Genomic DNA, 18,880 nt, shown 5'->3' with positions numbered 1-18,880 from the left:
ATGATACTGTGAGCCCAAAATCCAGGTAGGAGCAGTGTACTCCTTCGACTCATCCAGGGAAAGTCAAATACTTCTGCACACAGGATGAGCACCATAAAGAAGCAGACAAAATCACATAGAGGGTATTTGCCGTCATCAACCAAGAGTGTGTACCTTGGCTTCTCAGGGTTGTTTCTAATCTAAAGGAAAAAGAAGGGCTTTTCAGGACCTCCTCCGTTCAGTGGAGTCAGTGTGCAGAGCAGCATGGGAGGTGAGGGTGAAACAGCTGTCTTCTTTAGCAATGCAAAGCAGGAAATCTACTTGGATTGAGTGAAGGCATATCCAATTTGGGTCACTGATGTCAATAATAACAGCGTCTTGTGATATTTAAGATTATTGTATAACCTTACTAAACCAGATGTGTTTTGCTCAGCCCTCAACCATTAATGAATGCTAGGCTTTGTTTCACATACAGTGTGTTTATCTATGCACAACTGAACAAATAGGAAACACTGGAAGCGGTCCTGAGGTAAGCGTTGGCTCACAGTGCATCAACTATAGGTTTGGGGCAATGAAGTGGGATGAGGCCCCCTCTGGACAGCTCCCAGAATTAAAATTTTATTAGACAGATTAACTAGACAAAACATACAATCTGAAATAAAAAGTGAGAAACACAGTATGTATACACCCATTAACTGAAGGGAAGTTTGCACTGTGAATACAACCAGAGATGCAAATAAATTTAAATTTTAATGTATTTTAGAGTTCTTTAATATAGTATAACCAAATTAATAAACATAATTTAACATGAAGACTATCTATGGAGAGATTTGGGTAATTTATTTTATGATTTTACCTTCTTAGGGAGATCCTTCAAAGTCTCTAACTTCCATCTTTAATCAACTTTTTCTTTTCTAGTTTTTCTGGTGTCACCATCCTTCAGTCCATAGTGATTATAGAAAAAACTGGAGATTTTACATATGCATGCCCATCCCAAGAGAAAGCAGTTCTGGAATCTTCCACAATTCAGTCTAACAAGACCCTTAAGCCAAATAGGAAAATTCATTTCACAGGAAAGTTTTATTCAATATATATAATTAGTTTTAGTTAACTTTATTAATGAAATGTTGCAAATCAATTAGGTTTGCAATAATCAGATACTGAGGACCCGTGAGAGGCCGTTTCTCTCACAAGAGGGGAAGGAGATACACAATTTAGTTGGGAAGCAAATTAATTAGATTTGATTGGTTGAGTATTTCTATCCTGATATGCAGTCAGGCATATACCCAAGCTTGAGTACACAGTTTTAAAAGAGGTAAATAATAATAATAATAAAACAATGTAATTTAGAAAATGTCTTCTTGGCCCTACCAGTCTCAGCCAAAGAGGAACTTTGAACATAAAGGTAGATGGTTTTTCTCATACTGGAGTATGTTTAAAATTTTTGCATCAAATCAAAAAGCCTTTACACGGACATTCTATAAACTCTTCTTGTCACAGTCCCCACCACTCCTGCTCCTATGCTTCACATATTTATTTAACTGCCAAATCCCAGTGATGTTTCAGCTTACAGCTTTTCTGACCCACGACAGCAGATAACCCCAAAGTTTCTTTCCTCTGGCTCTGAAGTGGGAATATCCGAAAAGCCACGACGCTAAGAATGTTTCTGATCTATGATATTAAAACATGAGATATTCCTATTTAGAACTTTATTTTGCAACAGACTCTGCTGCCCTTTATTCAGTGAGTACTTTTGGACACTTAAATGCCAAACACTGTTCTCAGCACCAGGCAGAAAGTTGTGAGCAAAGTAGATAAAAATCCCTGTATTCATAGAACTTGCAGTTTTAATGCATGAATAGAAGAAAACAATGCAGTGAACACAGGTTATGTTCAATGACCTGAAGTATGCACTTACTGTGTAGGGAGCAAAGAAGGGGGCGCTACAGCTTTCAAAGGGTGGTAAGAAAATCTTCCTTAATAAGAAAAGAACATCTAGAAGATTGCTCTAGGCAGAGGGTACAACAAATGCAAAGGCCTTGAGGTGGTACAACTGCCACAGCAAGTGAGCCATCCTTAAAAACATCGAGGGAAGAGTATATAACAACAGTGACATAAAGCATAGGTGGGTAGGGCCTGACAGAAACTAAAGGCATATTTAGAATGGATACCAGAAGGGAAAATGTTGGAATATAAAACTTTAAATTGCTTTAAACCTAAAATGCTTTTAAATATCATGAAGTATTCCCAAAACTGTAGATTTTAAAATGCAATCAGGCCCACGGCTCAGCCCTCACTGGTTGGTTCTATGGCAACAACTCTGACTGAGATCATCAGAAACCTGAATGTTTTTATCAGTTCCTTCCTAGTCGTTATCTCCGGTATACTTCAAATGCAGTTTGCCTATAGTAGTCGTCTGTCATCCTGTGTTTCCGGGCCTGAAAAATGAAACACTTCACGTAATAGTGTTGGAGCTGTACAGTGTTGCCCACACACTATGTTTACCACAAGCTTTTTTCTTCTGAGATACACACAGCAATATATTTCAGTCCCAGGGATACCACCGAACAAAAAATAATTCCATATACTGTCATTCCTTTTAAATTGCTTTATTTTCAAGTCCAACAAGCAAATTCTAAATAAGAAGACACATTTTGGAATTGTGTATGTATCACCCATTCACTTTTAAGTAGGAATAAAATGATTTAATGGAAAATTTCAAATCAACCAACTCTAAAAATACACAGTCTGAATGAGAAAAAATAATTCTCACTTTTATTTTTGTTGGTGTTTTCAAAACAATCCCCATGCTGTCTTTTTGTCCTGCTATTCTTCAAGATTTTCTAATGAGGATTAGAGAAGAAGTATATTCAACAATCTGTGCTTGCAGGTTGGAAACAAGAAAATGAAGATTAATAGTTTTTCTCCTGCTAATTTCATTTTCTACAGCTCCTCTCCTACCAGCTTACTCAAAAAAGTTAGTTACTATTTCCAGCAGATGGGGCCGGGGAAAAGACAACATCTATGACGTCATGCATCCACTCAGTAATGGCCGGCTGCCCCACAATCTCCATTAGAGATGTCCCCAAGAATAACAGATGACTAGTGATCAAAAATAGAATGAAAAAAATGCATCTTCCTTCAAGGAAGAAAAACCATAGCGAGGAAGTTCTGTGATTAAAAGGTCTTGAAAATAATGTGATTTCTGATGAGAAGAATGCCGTTATTCTTCCTTATTTAATAAACTGCCATTGTTTTGTCAAGTAAGTATATGTGAAACTGTCCTAAACATGGATAAATCAGTAACTAAATATTAATATTAGGAAGCATTAGAAAAATTTAACAGAAAAATTTACCAGAAAAACCTGGTTTACCCTTGTATTTTCCAAACATACATGCCCGTACCACTAGAAATGATTATTGTGTGAAAAACTATGACTTTGCAAGTTCTTTATATGCAATAACGTCTGACTAAGTGTTCAAACATCTCTAAGCTGTAGAAAGTTTATGACTTGGCTAACTTTCAAACCGCCAATGTCCTGATTTGAACCCAGAATTTTTTTTTAACCTAGATCCACAGCTGTACACTTGATTACTATACAACAATGGCCTTAAACCCCAAACTTTATTATATCAAAAAAAATTTTTCAGCAAATTGAACTAAACTGTGTTCAGAGAACCAGCTGGGAGAGCCAAAGGTAGAAAAGGAAAAGGATGGCCTTTAGCAGGATCTGTGGCCCTTCCCAAAGCTTTCTGCCCCTGACTACTTGTCATACTCTGTCGAGCTGTTCATGGCATCCCCTTTCTTCTTCCTTAATCTCACGACAGACTGCCTTGCCTAATCTACAAAACTAAGAGGAAGCTCTGAAAATGTGAAGCTGACAGAAAGATGGGGAATTCAACTCCAAGTTGTTGGCTGGCTCTCTAAAAAGAATTATATTCCAAGAAGTACTTTTCTGGTAGAATTCCAGCTCCTAGGGCTAGTTAATAGTACAACTGTGGCCATGTATTTATAACTATTCAGGAATGTCTTTCCCAGTACTACTTGTATTATTAAAAGCAAATAAAAGCAGCCCTACAAGGAACTAAAACATTCTGAGAATACACAATACATAACCTTAAACAAGAAGTTTTCTTTTTCTCACACAAAACATGAAAACATTTACACTGACCTGAACTTCTATATGGGTGAGTGAGTGCCTCTGATTTCAGGAGACACGTACATACCTCTTTTGTAACGCCAGTGTTTTCTTGGAAATTGCCACATAAAGGGCAAACTGCAAAGTCTAGTCCCTTGCCTCAGAATAAAACCTTTCCAGTCCATTGTCAGTATCTGGTCACTCTTCTCCTCAGTACTCAGGGCAAAATATGACAATTATAATTTTCAATCCCAATAGTACTGGAAGAAGAGATGAGTTAAAAGAATGCCTGCAATTTAATCAGTATTCCATCCCTAATAAAAAAGCTAGTTAGTCACAACTTCCTTCAAATTCCTCTCCCACAGATTTTTCTGGTGAAGAAAATACTAATGCAGCATTTTAGAGAAAAGAAACTTCTCTAAACTGGAAGTTTAAGATAATGAAAGGGTTGAAGGTAGCATTTTAAGCAAGATCATGTTTTTTTTTTAAATTTCCTGAATCTGAACAGATTCTTAGCTTCAAGTTTTAACTGACTTGAAAAATGATTTCTCTTTCTCAGTTCACTCCTTCTCAATTCAATAGTCATCCTCAAAGAGTCATAAATGTAAGTCATCATCCCAATCAGAAAAAGAAATAAATGAAATGTAGCCCAAATGGCATAGTCTTTTATTTAAAAAAAAAGGCATAAAAATCTCCAGTTGAAGAATGAATCACCTTTGAAACTTCCCCAATTTGTGATCTAGTGTTCAGAGTGAAAATTTCTGAAGACCAGTTCGTGAGCACTATCTCACACACATAAACATATTTGTGTCTCACACACTTGGACATAAGCAAGATTAATATCACTATAGTATCCAATACCTTATAAATGAAGACAAGAAAGAACAGGAAAAAAATAGTATTAATTGGACACTTTCTGGTGTCAGGCACTATTGAATCAGTGTGTTGAAAAGCAGAAAACAAACATATATACTGAGCTCTCTTATTGCCTGTACTGTTCTCATAGAAACTGAACCCAAGTTACCCACATTGCTAATTAGAGCCAGGGTCAAGACTGGAATTTGGGACTGACTTCAACTCCTGGCTTCCAACTATTTCTTTCCCAGTGGTAGCCCACCAAATTCCTCAGTGCCAAAGACCTTGCTGCTATTATTTAACTGCTATCACAGCAGCATTTTTTCATATAAGTGAACACTACACTAGTATTTAATTACAGGTTTTCTTCCAATATCGTGTGCAAGTGTAAGCTACATCATTTAAATAATAGAAAAGTCAGGAGTTCTGAAAGGGATGTTCCAGACAGAGTAAAGCAGATAGTTCCCTGTCGTAGTTCAGTGAGGAAAATTGCTAATTCACATGTCACCAGCCATAGGCAGAAATATAACAAGAAATGAAGAAAACTTAACTACTTTAAATACTGTGGTCTGCGGTACAAATTATGGCACTGTGGATTAGCGTCCCTTTGCTGTCGAATTGATAATTTGGATTATGTAGACAAGCAATGCAAGGCATTACTAAAATTATTCCTAAGTCCCAGCTCAAGATCTCTATAAAACACTAGGCAATTTGCCTGCAAATATACAGAAAGATAGTTTAAAAGGATTGGGATGGGTTATTTTCCCCTCTGTTAAATATTAGCCTTTGAAATGAACCCAGCTGATCTGCCAAATAACACTTGCAAATTGTTGTGTTTTAATAAAGTGACAGACTGAGAAGAAAGCACACTAGACCCGCTTATGCTTGCGGAGGCGTCACAGGCCAGGAACATTATGTAATAATGCCTTTTAAAAGAGGGGAGCCTCTTATCATTACACCTTGCCTGGCAACAAATGTAGCCACTTACTCCAAATGCAGGTGTAATTAGAATCTATGAAATCTAGCATCAGAATCTGAACCCCCGGTGCAGTACTCAGTAAATTATAGCTTTTATGTCTGCAATATTTTCTACCATTTCATTTAAATACGTGAATATATGAATGTGTGATACTTTAGGAGGTCTGCTCCGTGTGCTACGGAAAGACTTTTATCATTTCTAATAAGGTGCTCCTATCAATGAAAAGCCTGATTCCCAGGCTTCTGGGAGACTCAGTGCCTGGGCTGCTGCTAGCGGAGGGCAAACCCCAAAGGACTACTCTTGATCAAGGGGTACAGTGCAAAACTGGGGGACCCAATGTATAGAAGGTACCACCAGGAAGTACCGTGACTCTATGAAAATTTAACCAGGCAAGCCCAGATTCGTGCATTAGTTTACAAAATGTTAGCAGAGCCTTGCAAAGTAAGCCTGAGAGGACATTAATTTTTAAACTAATATAGTATGACCAATAAAAGAAGGGACTGCTGAAACCCCCTCCTGAAAGTGATAAAATTGCTCTTTTAAGTGAACTGAGAATTAATTCAGTTCCTTCCATTTTTTTTTCTTTCTTTTCAATAGGAAAATAAACGCTTTAAAATTTAAAGTTGAAACAGAGAGCTTAAATATATGGGCAGATTATTTTGCGTAGGAACTTTGCAGACAGTAAGTTTTGTCCCCCGATTTGTGAGCGGTCCCTGCTTTCTATGTTCAGGAGAGTGAACGTGTGCTCAGCTGCCTCCTCCAAAGAGCAGGGGAGTGTTAGTCTCTTTCCAAATGAACAGTTTCCTCTTAGGTTTTCTTCGTTTCTTAAAGTGTTGTGATTTTTATTTCCTCGTATTACGCCTTAATTTCAGAGGTGAAAGTCTCAACCAGTGAGCTAAGATTATAAAAATAGGTAATACAGACCTCTAGTGGCTGAACAGTTGGAAAACCTCAGTGAGAAAGGCACTGATGCAGGAGGGGCCTGCATTTTAAACAGAGCAGTTCGTGAAAATCTCCTGTGTGTCAAAATTCACATATTCCGTAGAAGCAAAGAGAAGCTACAGCGTGCCCTGAGAATCGCCGGAGCAGGCTGTGTTCTTTCAGACGCTAGTTCCTCTGAAACAAGCAAGGATCCTTTGACTAAAGGCCCAGTGGTGTTTTTTTCCATGCCATATGAATGGAGCTGACAAACATTATGTTATGTGAAATATATTTTATTGTCATTCACCTTATTTGGGGCTTTTCTTCCTCCATATTCTAAAATCACCCCCTCCCAAAAAAACTGGGTCTCTACACCTTCAGGTGCCTGTTCTGGCATCAGCTTCTCTCCATGGGCAGTCACACGCCCACGATGTGAGTTCATGTTCCAGTTGTAGGCTCTCCAGGTTACAAGATTCATGTACAAGTGTAAGTGGCTACTAACTACACCCCCAGACGAATGGGCTTTAGATTTGAATGGACACCCAGCTCACCTGGGGAATCTTCTTAAAGTACAGATTCAGACTCAGGAGAGTTGAGGTGAGGCCTGAGATTGCTTTGGTCTCAGATCGCACTAACACTGCTCATTCAGGGCAAGCAGGCTCCGGAACATCGCGCTTTATCATGTCAAAGATTTTTTTCATTTTTACTGGTTTCTTCTTTTGTCTTTTTAAATGTAATGACTTGTCTTGAAATTCAGCTTTTGAATTTATAAAACATTGAAAGGACTCTTTCACTTGACTCTGTACAAATATCTCAGGGAGCTTGTTATTGAAGTTTTCACAAGCTGACTGATGTCTTAAAAATGGATTCACTGACATTCCCTTAGCTCGGTGAGTTCATGGTGGTTGTGAGCCTGTCTCTAAGCACTCAACTTTATGCCACAGTTAAATATATGAAAGACCAGTATGGAGGGTGGATGATACCAGGTTTTGTGCATGTCATTGGACGTACAGAAATATGACTAAGGGCCGAAAGAACATCCACATCATGGTATCAAGCAGAATTGAAAAAACACAAGCTAAAACCATAAAGGTCAAAAGATCAGAATAAACATAAGAAAACAATTTTCAGGTCAAATCTATTATAACTCCATCATCTAACTAAATTCCTATCATAGCATGCCATCAGCCGTAATTTTGAAATTCATATTTGAGAACTTATGTCATGGGGTAGTCTTTAAAAGCCTCTTACAAACTTTTAACATCGAGTTTCAAATCAAAAATAATATATTAACAAGCTATAGCATGGAGGGAGTACATAAATTATCATCACTCCCCTGCATGAATAGTAATTTACAGGTTTGGCTCAGACACAAGTTAGATGCAATAATTAATTATGTACAGTACTTAACAGTATAAAAGTAATTAATCTAGCTACCTCATACTGGTTTGGCCTAAATAAACATGCAATAAAAAAGTCATAGGATTTTATTATTTTTTTCACTCATGTTACTACATTAGTAACTTAGAATTTTAATGTCAGAAGAATATTTCTTTAACGAAAAATCTTTCCATTTCAAATGGTAATGTATGGCTTATAAGCTGAGCGAGTTCCATATATTTATAACTGTGGGCAGATAGTTTCGTTTTGTTTTGTTTTTTGGCACCAGAAATCTAACTCAGGACCTTGCGCTTGCTAGCCAAGCGCTTGTGCCACTGAGCTATATCCCTGGCACTCAATGCGTAGTTTTAAGTATTATTCCCGCTTCACAGTTTACCGAAAATGATTATTTAAAATAAAGGTATAAATGAGAAAAATGAGATTTTTATTACTGTACAATTACATAAATTCTGTTGATGCTTCTACAATCCTATGCTGAGGAAGCTTTGGCAAAATATTTCACACGAATTTGGTTTTGTTCATGGGTTCTGGGTAGAAGCAAGTTATTTATTTGGCATGTAGACCTTTTACCAGCAGATCCAAAGGGGAAGGGCAAGGTCATTAATAGGTAAGAATTTAACTAGCATGGCTGCTCAAGAGAAAAAGGCTCAGGCTATTCCACCCAAGGAGAGAAGAGGCTCATTAAGTGTGGTTTTTTTTTTTTTTTTTTTTCTTTCTTGCAGTACTGGGGACTGAACTCAGGGAGCACTGACCTATAACCTCAGCCCTCTCCCCAACCTGGACAGGATCTTGCCAAGTTGCCCAGCTGGTACTTGTGATCATCCTCCAGGTAGCCTTCCAAGTAGCTGGTATTACAGGTGTGTACCACCACATCTGGTTTTGGTCCTTTATTGAGAAGCTGATTCATCTCTATGGATATTCCTTTGCCTAATCTTATAGATTATAACATGATTTCCAATAAAAGATTCCCTTGATCATTCATTGTAGCATTATCCCCATATCATAAATGGGCAAAGTAGAGGAAGTGGCTTAGTAGTTCTCCCAAAATCAAATTGTAGATAAATGTAGGGTCAAAACTCAAAGCCAGGGACTTCTGCTTCCAGTCCCGATGGAGTAACAGAAACTGAACTTACCTCCTGTACAAAACCATTTTAAAAATCTGGATGTGGGGCTGGGGATTTAGCTCAGTGACAAAGCGTCTGCCTGACAAGCACAAGGTCGTGAGTTCGGTTCCCGGTACCGGAGAAAAACCAAAAAAAAAAAAAAAAAATCTGGATGTACTGTACTGGACATACAGTGGTTTCAAGATAGTAGACATCAGATAACAAAGGGCAGTGATCCCTGAGAGACAGGACACAAGAAAGGAGCCCTAAGATTGCCCCAGCTCTCTGTCTGGAGGACTTTTCAGCTATATACAGGAAAGGCAAGGCTAGAAAGGGCTCCTCGTCTCCCTAAATTGAGGAGATGGAGCTGGGAGTCCAAGGAGACTAGAATTCACAGCACAGAGTGCTGGAGAGGGGAGAGTTGCTTAAAGAAAAGGCCTGGAGATCAGGAAAGTGACCTCCTTATATTCTGATACATCTGGGTGAGTAACTAACTGCCCAAAAGGAATAGAAATAACAAGCCCCAAAGATTGTCTCGAGCCAGAAAGCAAGTTCTGTTCACACCAGCCAGAAGGGAAAATGTCGTAATTCCAAGGCATCAGGTAGCATATTCAGAAGGGTTTCACCTCAGAACAGAAAAAAAAAAAAAAGAAAGAAATCATTTCTAGACTAAATGCTGCTCTGAGCCCAAGTAACAAAACATAAAACCTAGACTCAAAAGAATCAAACTTTGCATTTAACTCAACTGCTTCCCAGAACAAACCCGGAGAATTTTTATAGAAAAACTTCCAATGCCCCAAAAAAGTAAAATTCACAACATTGAACATTCACTATAAAACTAGCATGCAAAGAGGGAGGAAAGTGTTAGCCATTAAAAAATGAAAAAAGGAGCTGGGAATTTAGCTCAGCGGCAAAGCGCCTGCCTGGTAAGCGCAAGGTTGTGAGTTCGATTCCTAGTACCGGAAGAAAAACAAAAACAAAAAAAAAGAAAAGAAACAGACCCAATAGTGACACAGAGTAGAGTTGTTAAACAAGGACATCAAATGGTTATTGTAACAGTATTTCATATGTTTAGGAATCTAGATGAAAATTGGAATATAGGAGGTAGAAACAGGGAAGATATACAAGACTGAAATAGAACTTCTAGGCATGAAAACTACACTATCGCAGATGGAACTCGAGTGCGACTTGGGATGCTGAGGTCATACGTGTTCTGCTGCTCCCACAATATTCTTTCTCGGATGCTGAGCTTGACCCCAACAGCCTTCTACTTCTTATTTGCTTAATTCTAAAATGCTCAGATACAAGCCTCCTTTTCATAGGAGGTTACCCACTACGTAACCCCATCCCCACCTCACTCGGACCCTCCCTGCCCCTGGGGCATGGACAGCACCTGCCATAGACCAGCATCCTTGAGACTGCTCTGAAAAGTTGTCATCAACAACACTCAGCGTGGCTTGGCTCCTTCTGAGTCAGTTACAAGAAAATTTGCATCATCAGACATCATTTTCCATCTGTGTTTTCTGGCTCCCCTGAACAACCTAGCTCTAAAAAGCATGAAATGTTATCTCCTCACATGTAACCCAATTCATCAGGAAGTTAGTGTTTTGCTAGGCTTGTTCTGTCCAAAGTACTACGTACTGTATAAAATCACAGACTGTTTTTCTCCAGCGAACTATGCAGTGAACCAAAGTGTCATCCTTCTATGGAATTTAAAATATCCTAATGAGAACTAAAATCCTCCTTCCACCAAAGCTGAAAAACCAATTACTTATTTAGGAATTTTTAGGAGAGCAGGAATTCCAAACAATGTATATGCTAGCCAAGGTTTACTATTAGTCAGAAACACTCCCTGCACCTCCAGTGCTAACCCTGTGTAATTCTTTCACTGTATCTGCCTCATCAATAGTAGATATGTTCTTTTATGAACTTTGTTTTCATGTGTATTCTCAAACCTATGGTGCACGGATTATGAAAATATACTGGTATGAAAATAATAAATGTGGCCTTGTAACATAAATGTGTAGATAATTTCATACATGGCACATCAAAGTTCACTTAGAAACATCTTAATTAGTAATGAAACTTTCCAACATAAATATTGTAGCTCTTATTACATATACCTTAATATTTCACTTTCTCACTAGATATATAACCAGAGCCAAGGAGTCAATGCTGTTCTAGGAAATAGCATCATTCTTTCATGACTGATAACCTTTGGACATTGAATGATATTTGTGGAGTAAATGTCAAAATAATATGCAGGAATACCCACCTATCACAGATTCTATGTGGTATTCACCCATGTGAGATCATCACTTTAGAGAAATATAGCTCTAAGAGATATAACTGTCTTTCACTGTATAGAAAAATGAGAAAAGAAAAACAAATTCCTAACAGGAATACCGAAAGGGGTGGTGGTGGTGGTGTGAGGTCCAGGTTCCCTCCTAAGACTTTTCTCAGACTCTAAGCCAAGCTTTTCTCGTGCACATGCAGAGAGGGCAGCTTGAGAGTAAGACGGGGTGGTGAATACTTCATCCCATCATATCTCTGTGTGTTTCCCACCTTATTTAGCACCTAGGCCAGGGAGTGTCATTGAATGTGGAAATGGAAGAAGAGAGTGCTAAAGACTTCAGGTTTAGTTTTCGTATTCACTGTCATATAAAGACATTAGTATGGGGTGTATAGCATCTTGCTACAGCTAGGAGTTGGTTTTCTTGGTTATAAAAGTAGGTGGTTGGCTAGGATCCTAAGCTACAAATCAGCAACCCAAAGAACAACTCTGATGTGGTCTGCAGAGTTCTCTTTACTTCCACAGTGTTGCTTTCTCATTTGCGTTATAAACAAATGATATCTTCAAAGTAAGATATTTCACATAACACATAGAAGTTTCTGCTTATCTTAAAAAATCAGCTGTACAGCCTACCCCAGCATACTTCCCACATTTGGCTGACACTGCAAAGAAAATTCCCTGTGTGCCTCTGAGAAAAGGGCCACCCCTCCATCCACCGGCAGGGACACTTCAACCATGTCTATTTCTCCCAGGGGCCCTAAGCATTTGATTATGTGAACCCTGGAGCACATAATTTCTAGGCAACTTTCCAGCAATAAAAATTCTGTGCATCTCTGACTTAACTGCTTCAAGAGGAGCAAAAGACTATAGGCTAAAATAGACTTCACTGGACTAATCTGACAGTCAAAGTACCATTGATCATATAGTTATTGTATATGTTTCTTGTAAGAAGAGAAGTAACAATTCAGTTCATGTATTTCTGAAATTTCTGTGACTTCCTGATGAACATCAAGATAAAGCTATTCTCCAAACATAAATTATAAGGCCATAAATTGCAAAATGATCTTTTATGTTTCTGTAAGGTACTGGAAAAATTATCTTTTATGTATCTATATGGTACTGGGGATTGAACATAGGGCCTTAACATTGAGCTGTATCTCCAGGCCTTTTAAAAAAAATTTTTTTTAATTTTAAGACAAGGTCTCACTAAGTCGTTTGCCCAGGCAGAGTTCAAACTTGCAATCTTCCTACCTCAGCCTTCTGGAGTGCTGGAATTACAGATATGTGCTGCCACAACCGGTGCAGAATGATTTTTTACATAAGGAGAACACCTTCATTTTGGGGCTAGCATAAAGTATGTAATATATATAGGGAATGGCTTTAATCTGATTTTTTTCTCTTGTGCAAACTGTCATGGGTACTGGGATAGACTGATTTCTAAAACATATTTTCTCTGAATTGGGACCCCTTCGCAGCAAAATATTTAAAATTATTAGCATATTATATTATTCTCACAAAATTCTAATGAACCTCACAAATATGCTTCCGCTATTCTGAGTAAAAAAAAATCAGCCTAATTTCTTTTCCATTATTTTATATAGCAGTACATTAATACCAAAAAGGTTATTACCAGAAACAACATGTTGCATAATTATTAGAAACTGAACTTATGAAATCGTATTAAAAAACAACAATTACCACATGTTCAGTCAGATAATTCAAGAAAGAGACTTATATGAATACTAGGGGAGCTGTAGGCAAAGTTTTTTTGTTCCTGTACCCTGAATTTTGAAAGAATTTTTGTCATTTAACCAGTTAAAGCATGACTTGGCAACCAAAGTTGTATGGTGATTTTTTTTTTCATTCTCTAACTTAATCTGGAAATCACTTCCATTTTATATATTCATTGTTTTCATTTCTTAAAACCTAAATCTTTAAATTGCTTTACAGGATTACCAACAGATTATATTACCACATTATTATGTTAAAAGGGCTTCTAACAGCATGCCACATGTAATACTTAGTCATGTGTAATAATGTGAGAAATTGCACATATAAGGTAAAATTTTATGTGGATATTTTAGTATGTGTATGGGGATATATGATTATGTATTGAAAATATAGGTATAATAGTAATAATAGGAACAGTTATTGAGTGTGTAATATACAGCTCTCTTATTACCCATGTTTTATTTAACCCTCATATTCACTGTACACAATTGGTTTTAATCCCATTTTAAAGATAAGGAAACTAATACCAAAAAGTAAGTAAGTTAGTGAATCACGTGATTGATCAGAGCTAAGCCAGGACCTTACCCAAGACCTTTGTGAGTACGAAGCTTGTGGTAGGATCATTTCTTATAAGCAGACAGCTGATGAGTTACTAACATTAGCTAATGCTTCCTTTTAAGCTTCTAAGTGCTAAATTCATATCTCTGTGTATATATAGTTTACTCTAGTGACTTATTAAACTTGTTTTTATTGTTATGTAGTTTATCCATACTGAATATACACATGAGGAAAATTATTCTAAACATACCGTCTTACAGTATTCTTCTGAGGTCGAGATAGAGGCTTGTCAGTATTATTCCCACTTGTCAGATCAAAGTCCAGTGAAGAATGAATGAATTGTTCGCGGTCTTGATTTCTAAAAGGCAAAGAAAGAGCCCCTGAGAACCCCCAACACTGATTCTAAGCTGATGTTTGTTCCACATCTTTTTTATATACATTTTCAACAATCCAATAGCATTTCTGTTTTTTGTTTTTATTTTTATTAGTGTGTATTTGCAGTGCGTAATGATTACAGTCCTCGTGGGGAGTTGGTACATGGACATAACGCATCTTAATCCTTCTTATCCCGTTTCCTTCCTCTCCTCCCCGCTCCCTCCACCTTTCAATTCCCTTCCCCTGTGAGAAAGCTCTGTCTCCATACTTCCTATTATCTATATTTTATTTTTCTCTTTCTTTCTATATTGGGCTTCTCATAGGAGAGCAACCAGGCACTATTTAAGCCTGTTAATCCTACAGTAAACCGAGATCCCACGCTTCAAATTCTTAAATTATGTTGCTCTTTCACTTAATGTGTCTAGTTTTACATATTAAGAGTTGACATCAGCGTTTGCCTTATCTTTTCACTCTTAATTTTGAGTGTCTCTATCTGACTGCTTCTTTATTTTTGTACTTTATAGGCTTTTTCTTCATTTCTGGTTTACCCTGATTATCCAGGACGGACTGTGTGCATCTTTTGAAAGCTCTGATGTTCTCAATGAAAAGACCTTGTAAATGACCTTGTTTATCTCCTACCGAGTTGCCTATCATGACTTCAAATGCCTCACTAAAATGTTACTCATCTGGCATCAGTATACAGAAAAGGCTGCACTCTCTGATAAGATGTTCAGGGGGGTTTTCATAGTAAGAGAATAGAGATCTTAATGGGAAAAGGAGGGAAATATAATTTCCTCTGACTTAGCTGGTCTTTCAAACTTCATGCTGCTTTTTTTCTAGAGCTACACTATGAGCCATTTGAAGAGAAAATAACAGAAGAACCAAGAAACTATTAATATTGCAGCCTTTGGGAGTGTGTGTCTGGAGGGAAGTTACAAATAACAGAAAATCAAGGTAAATAACTGAACTCTGGTTGCCAAATCTCCAGAAAGTATTGTTTGTTCCTACATGTGTGTATCCTTTTTCTTTCTCACTTTTCTCTACTTGGTTTAATTCTGAACCTTGATGACATGTTACATACATTTAACATGCGACTCCACAGAGAGAAAAAAAGCTAAAGTGAATAAAGCTGAGTTTATATTCAAACGCTGCAAAATCAGTTCAGACCCCAAGGGTGCAGACGGATGCTGTCTCAGGCCCCTCTAGAATGTGCCCAGGGTGGGGATGCCACCAGGGGGCAGGGTTTGACTTCCGGAGTAAGCGGTGTCCTCCCTCTAGTGGACGCCTTGGGGCCTCCACAGCAGCTGTAGAGTTCTTGAAGTTTCTGTGATGAATCCACTCGGTCTGTCTGCCAGCGTATTTGTGCAGATTCCCGACCGTCTAGAAAATTCTCAGAATCTATCTTTTTTCCTGGAAAGATAAAATAACATGAAACAAAGCTACCAATAAAATGCAGCATATAATTAACTTATCCCATATAAGGTAAGAGCTACAAATTATCAAAATTCTTTTTAAAAAAAAGTAGGGACCAGAGCAGGGTTTCTCAATAGTAGTGTATTGATATTTTGGGCTAGATAATGTTTTATCATTTATGGTAAAACAGTCTTTAAGTATTAGGTTACAATAATCCCTTTCCTATTCCTTCCCCTGTTTTAAAAATGAAAAATGTGTCTACATATTGCTAAATGGCCCTAGAGGGAAAAATCACCCCTGCTTGAGAAGCAGTGAAATAGACCATGAATGGATGACATCGCAAAAATTAAAATACTAATAATACAAGCTTTGAAATATTACTTATAGGGTGTTAAAAATGGAAAGACCTGGTCTCTAAGCCTGTTTACTCATCTTAAAAATAGAAATGACAGTACCTTCCATCAACGGGTTCTTACAAAAATTAAAGCAATTAACACAATACTTGGCACACAGCACATATTCATTTAATCATAAATGATAACTGGTACCATTAGTACTAAACCATCACTTTGTCTTTCTCTTATAAATTAGATACCTGCAGAAATGCAGAGAAAAATAAAAGTTTTACATTAAATAAGCTTAATTGGACATAGTGTGTGTACCCTTATGCTTAAGTTATATACCTAAAAGATTAAATTGACATTTTTTCCCATTAATCATCTCAAAAATACTCAAAAATACTTCCTTTATGCACAGGCCAGAGAACACCCCCAGTGTCTAACGTGTAGGTAATGACGAAGAAATAAACTTTTTAAGTATTTTGGAGGATTTCTAGACTCCTAGAAATTCTATGTAAATCTATGCATAGAAATTCTATGTAAATATTTCTCTGAAAGGAGACTTGAGAAAGATAATTCGCTTACACTCTCTTAATTTATTTATAGACTTCTCCTATCTTACAGGAGATAAGAACTAAAATTAATTGGGCAGGAAAAATAAACAAAAGATTTCAAACAGCCGTGATCTTCAGCTGGAATGAAGTAAACTGCAAAGATTTTGAAACTGCAAAGGAATTGGGTTGAAGAAGTTCACCCCAAAAATGTTTGTTTATAAAAACTAGAACGCGTTAGCTCTTTCCATCATACCAGCATATCATTTGAGATTTCTGCTGGCTCAAAGGAAATTGCACTCTTTCTATTTCTTACTGCCGGCTTCCATCCCTAACCACAATTGCTTTCGGGCTGGAAGCTTGCGATTTTGAGGGCGAGAACAGAATCAGCTTAGCTAGCTGAGAGGACAAGAGGAGGATTTTAATATCTTAAGAAGAAAGACGAGTGCTAACAAGGTTGTTGTTACAGCACAGTTCAGGGAGGGGCGTTGCCGTTGACAGTTGCCGACTTGAGCAGTTTTGTTGCTGCTGATAAAAGCAAACATCCACTGCAAAAAGTGAAGGTGAGAAAAAGAGAAATTCCTACGCCAAAGTTAAAAACAAGAGGAGACGGTGGTCTCGGTGTAGCACAAAATGTTCAAAAATATCGCCCGTATCCTTCCACGGTTTCTGCCGTGTGAGTAACGTGCCCTTTCACCAACGGCCCTTCTAGGCAGAAACACTATATATACAGCGCCACTCTACGAACCGAACCGAGAGATGCATTTGATTTTACATTGAGGGGAGGAACAAACTCTCAGAAGGCAGAAGTGGTACATTAGCTTACACAGCTCTCTTGAAAAGAGTTCATTTTAAGCGCCTGCCTGGCAAGCACAAGGTCCTGAGTTCAATTCCTGGTACCAACAAAAGAAACACAAAAACAAAAAAGTAGAGTTCTTTTTAAACTCCAGCTCAGACTGCGCACAACTCCAGAGAACATATTTTCATTTCAAATCTGACATGTGACATCTGGCCACTCATTTATTGCTAATGAAGTTTTCACAGGAAGCAGCGCTCACCAGTATCTCATCTTATTTTTCAGTTGGCAGAGTGTTGTTTACCTTTCATTGGGCCAACATCCGTGCCTCTTATCACAGGCTGTTTAACAAGAAAGCCCAAGCAGCCCAACACAGAAAAGAAATGATAAGCTGGTCGAAATTTTTTATCACAATCATTGATGTAGTATCATTGTAATTCATATTTTTAAATTATATAGGATTTACAAAGACTTATCAAAGCAGTTCAGCTCAAGCAGCTCTTAAGTAATATTTTTCAGCTCCCCTTCTACAAGCAAGTCCATCCCTGGCTTGTACTGTATGTAGCTTGTTTTCTTCTGACAGTTTCCTGATCTCTCTGACCCAAATTTGTTTGCAAGGGGAAATAGTCATTTACACCATAGTGTGAATTTTATAACACCAACAAAAGCCCAAAGCTCTAGGATCTCCACATATGTAATCTTATTTGATATGTCCAACACTAGCCAGATTGGATAGACATTTATTTCATCACCATCCACCATGAGCATCGCTGTTAACACTTTCCAACTGGAAGAAAGGAAATCACAGATTAAGTGAAAAGTCAGACAGCCCGCAAGAAGCCCATGAGAAGCAAATCATTGAATTCAGATCTTTTGATTCCTGTCACTACTCTCTCCACTACTTTAACTTTGGCTCTCCCCTGAGTCACTATGTTCCCTCCCCAAGTAGATCTTAATTCAACTGGGGGGAGGGGTTGAAGGTGGTACCCCCCTCATGCCCCAAGGCAAAGGAGTTTCAGCTACCTGGGAGTAGGTATGAAGAGCATTTTACCAGCTGAGATCCTGCCGGAGATACCCAGCTACACCAGACCCAAATGTGTAAAGGAAACACAGTTTAATGAGCACTTCCTCAGCAGTACTTAGGAGTTTCTTACAGTTCAGTTTCTGAGGCTTTGTGAGGCCAAATTAAAACATTTTAGCTCAGAGTACCTTAGTTGCGCACTGGATTTGACTGTGTACCTACTAATCACGATTATTAGCATTTATTTATTTATTTTTTCGGTAGCAGAAACAAAACTCACGACTTGCCTCCTATTTGCCAAGCAGGCACTATGCCGCTGAGCTACATCCCCAGCCCCTGTTAGCATGAAAACTACACTTGCAAATCAAGACGCCTGCCCTGAAGTCTTTTTCAAATATCCTTACGCATAATGCGTAGAGAGCTCATT

The 18,880-nt window shown here is 37.9% G+C and overlaps 1 protein-coding gene across 3 annotated transcripts in view; it reads left to right on the top strand.

Moving 5' to 3' along the window:
• Agtr1 (angiotensin II receptor, type 1) overlaps nt 1–18,880 on the top strand; it is a 47,364-nt gene that overhangs the window by 16,644 nt on the left and 11,840 nt on the right. For 2 of the 3 annotated variants that reach the window (XR_001230743.1, XM_013502791.1), the window contains exons 3-4: nt 8,997–9,131; nt 15,175–15,288. The gene's annotated coding sequence lies outside the window, so the exon portion shown is untranslated. The remainder of the gene's footprint in view (nt 1–8,996; nt 9,132–15,174; nt 15,289–18,880) is intronic. The other variant, XM_005401426.2, reaches the window with a different exon arrangement.

Source organism: Chinchilla lanigera, unplaced genomic scaffold (assembly GCF_000276665.1).
Source record: "Chinchilla lanigera isolate Chin_1 unplaced genomic scaffold, ChiLan1.0 scaffold00073, whole genome shotgun sequence".
NCBI lineage: Eukaryota > Metazoa > Chordata > Mammalia > Rodentia > Chinchillidae > Chinchilla > Chinchilla lanigera.
This window is presented reverse-complemented; position numbering and strand designations above follow the sequence as displayed.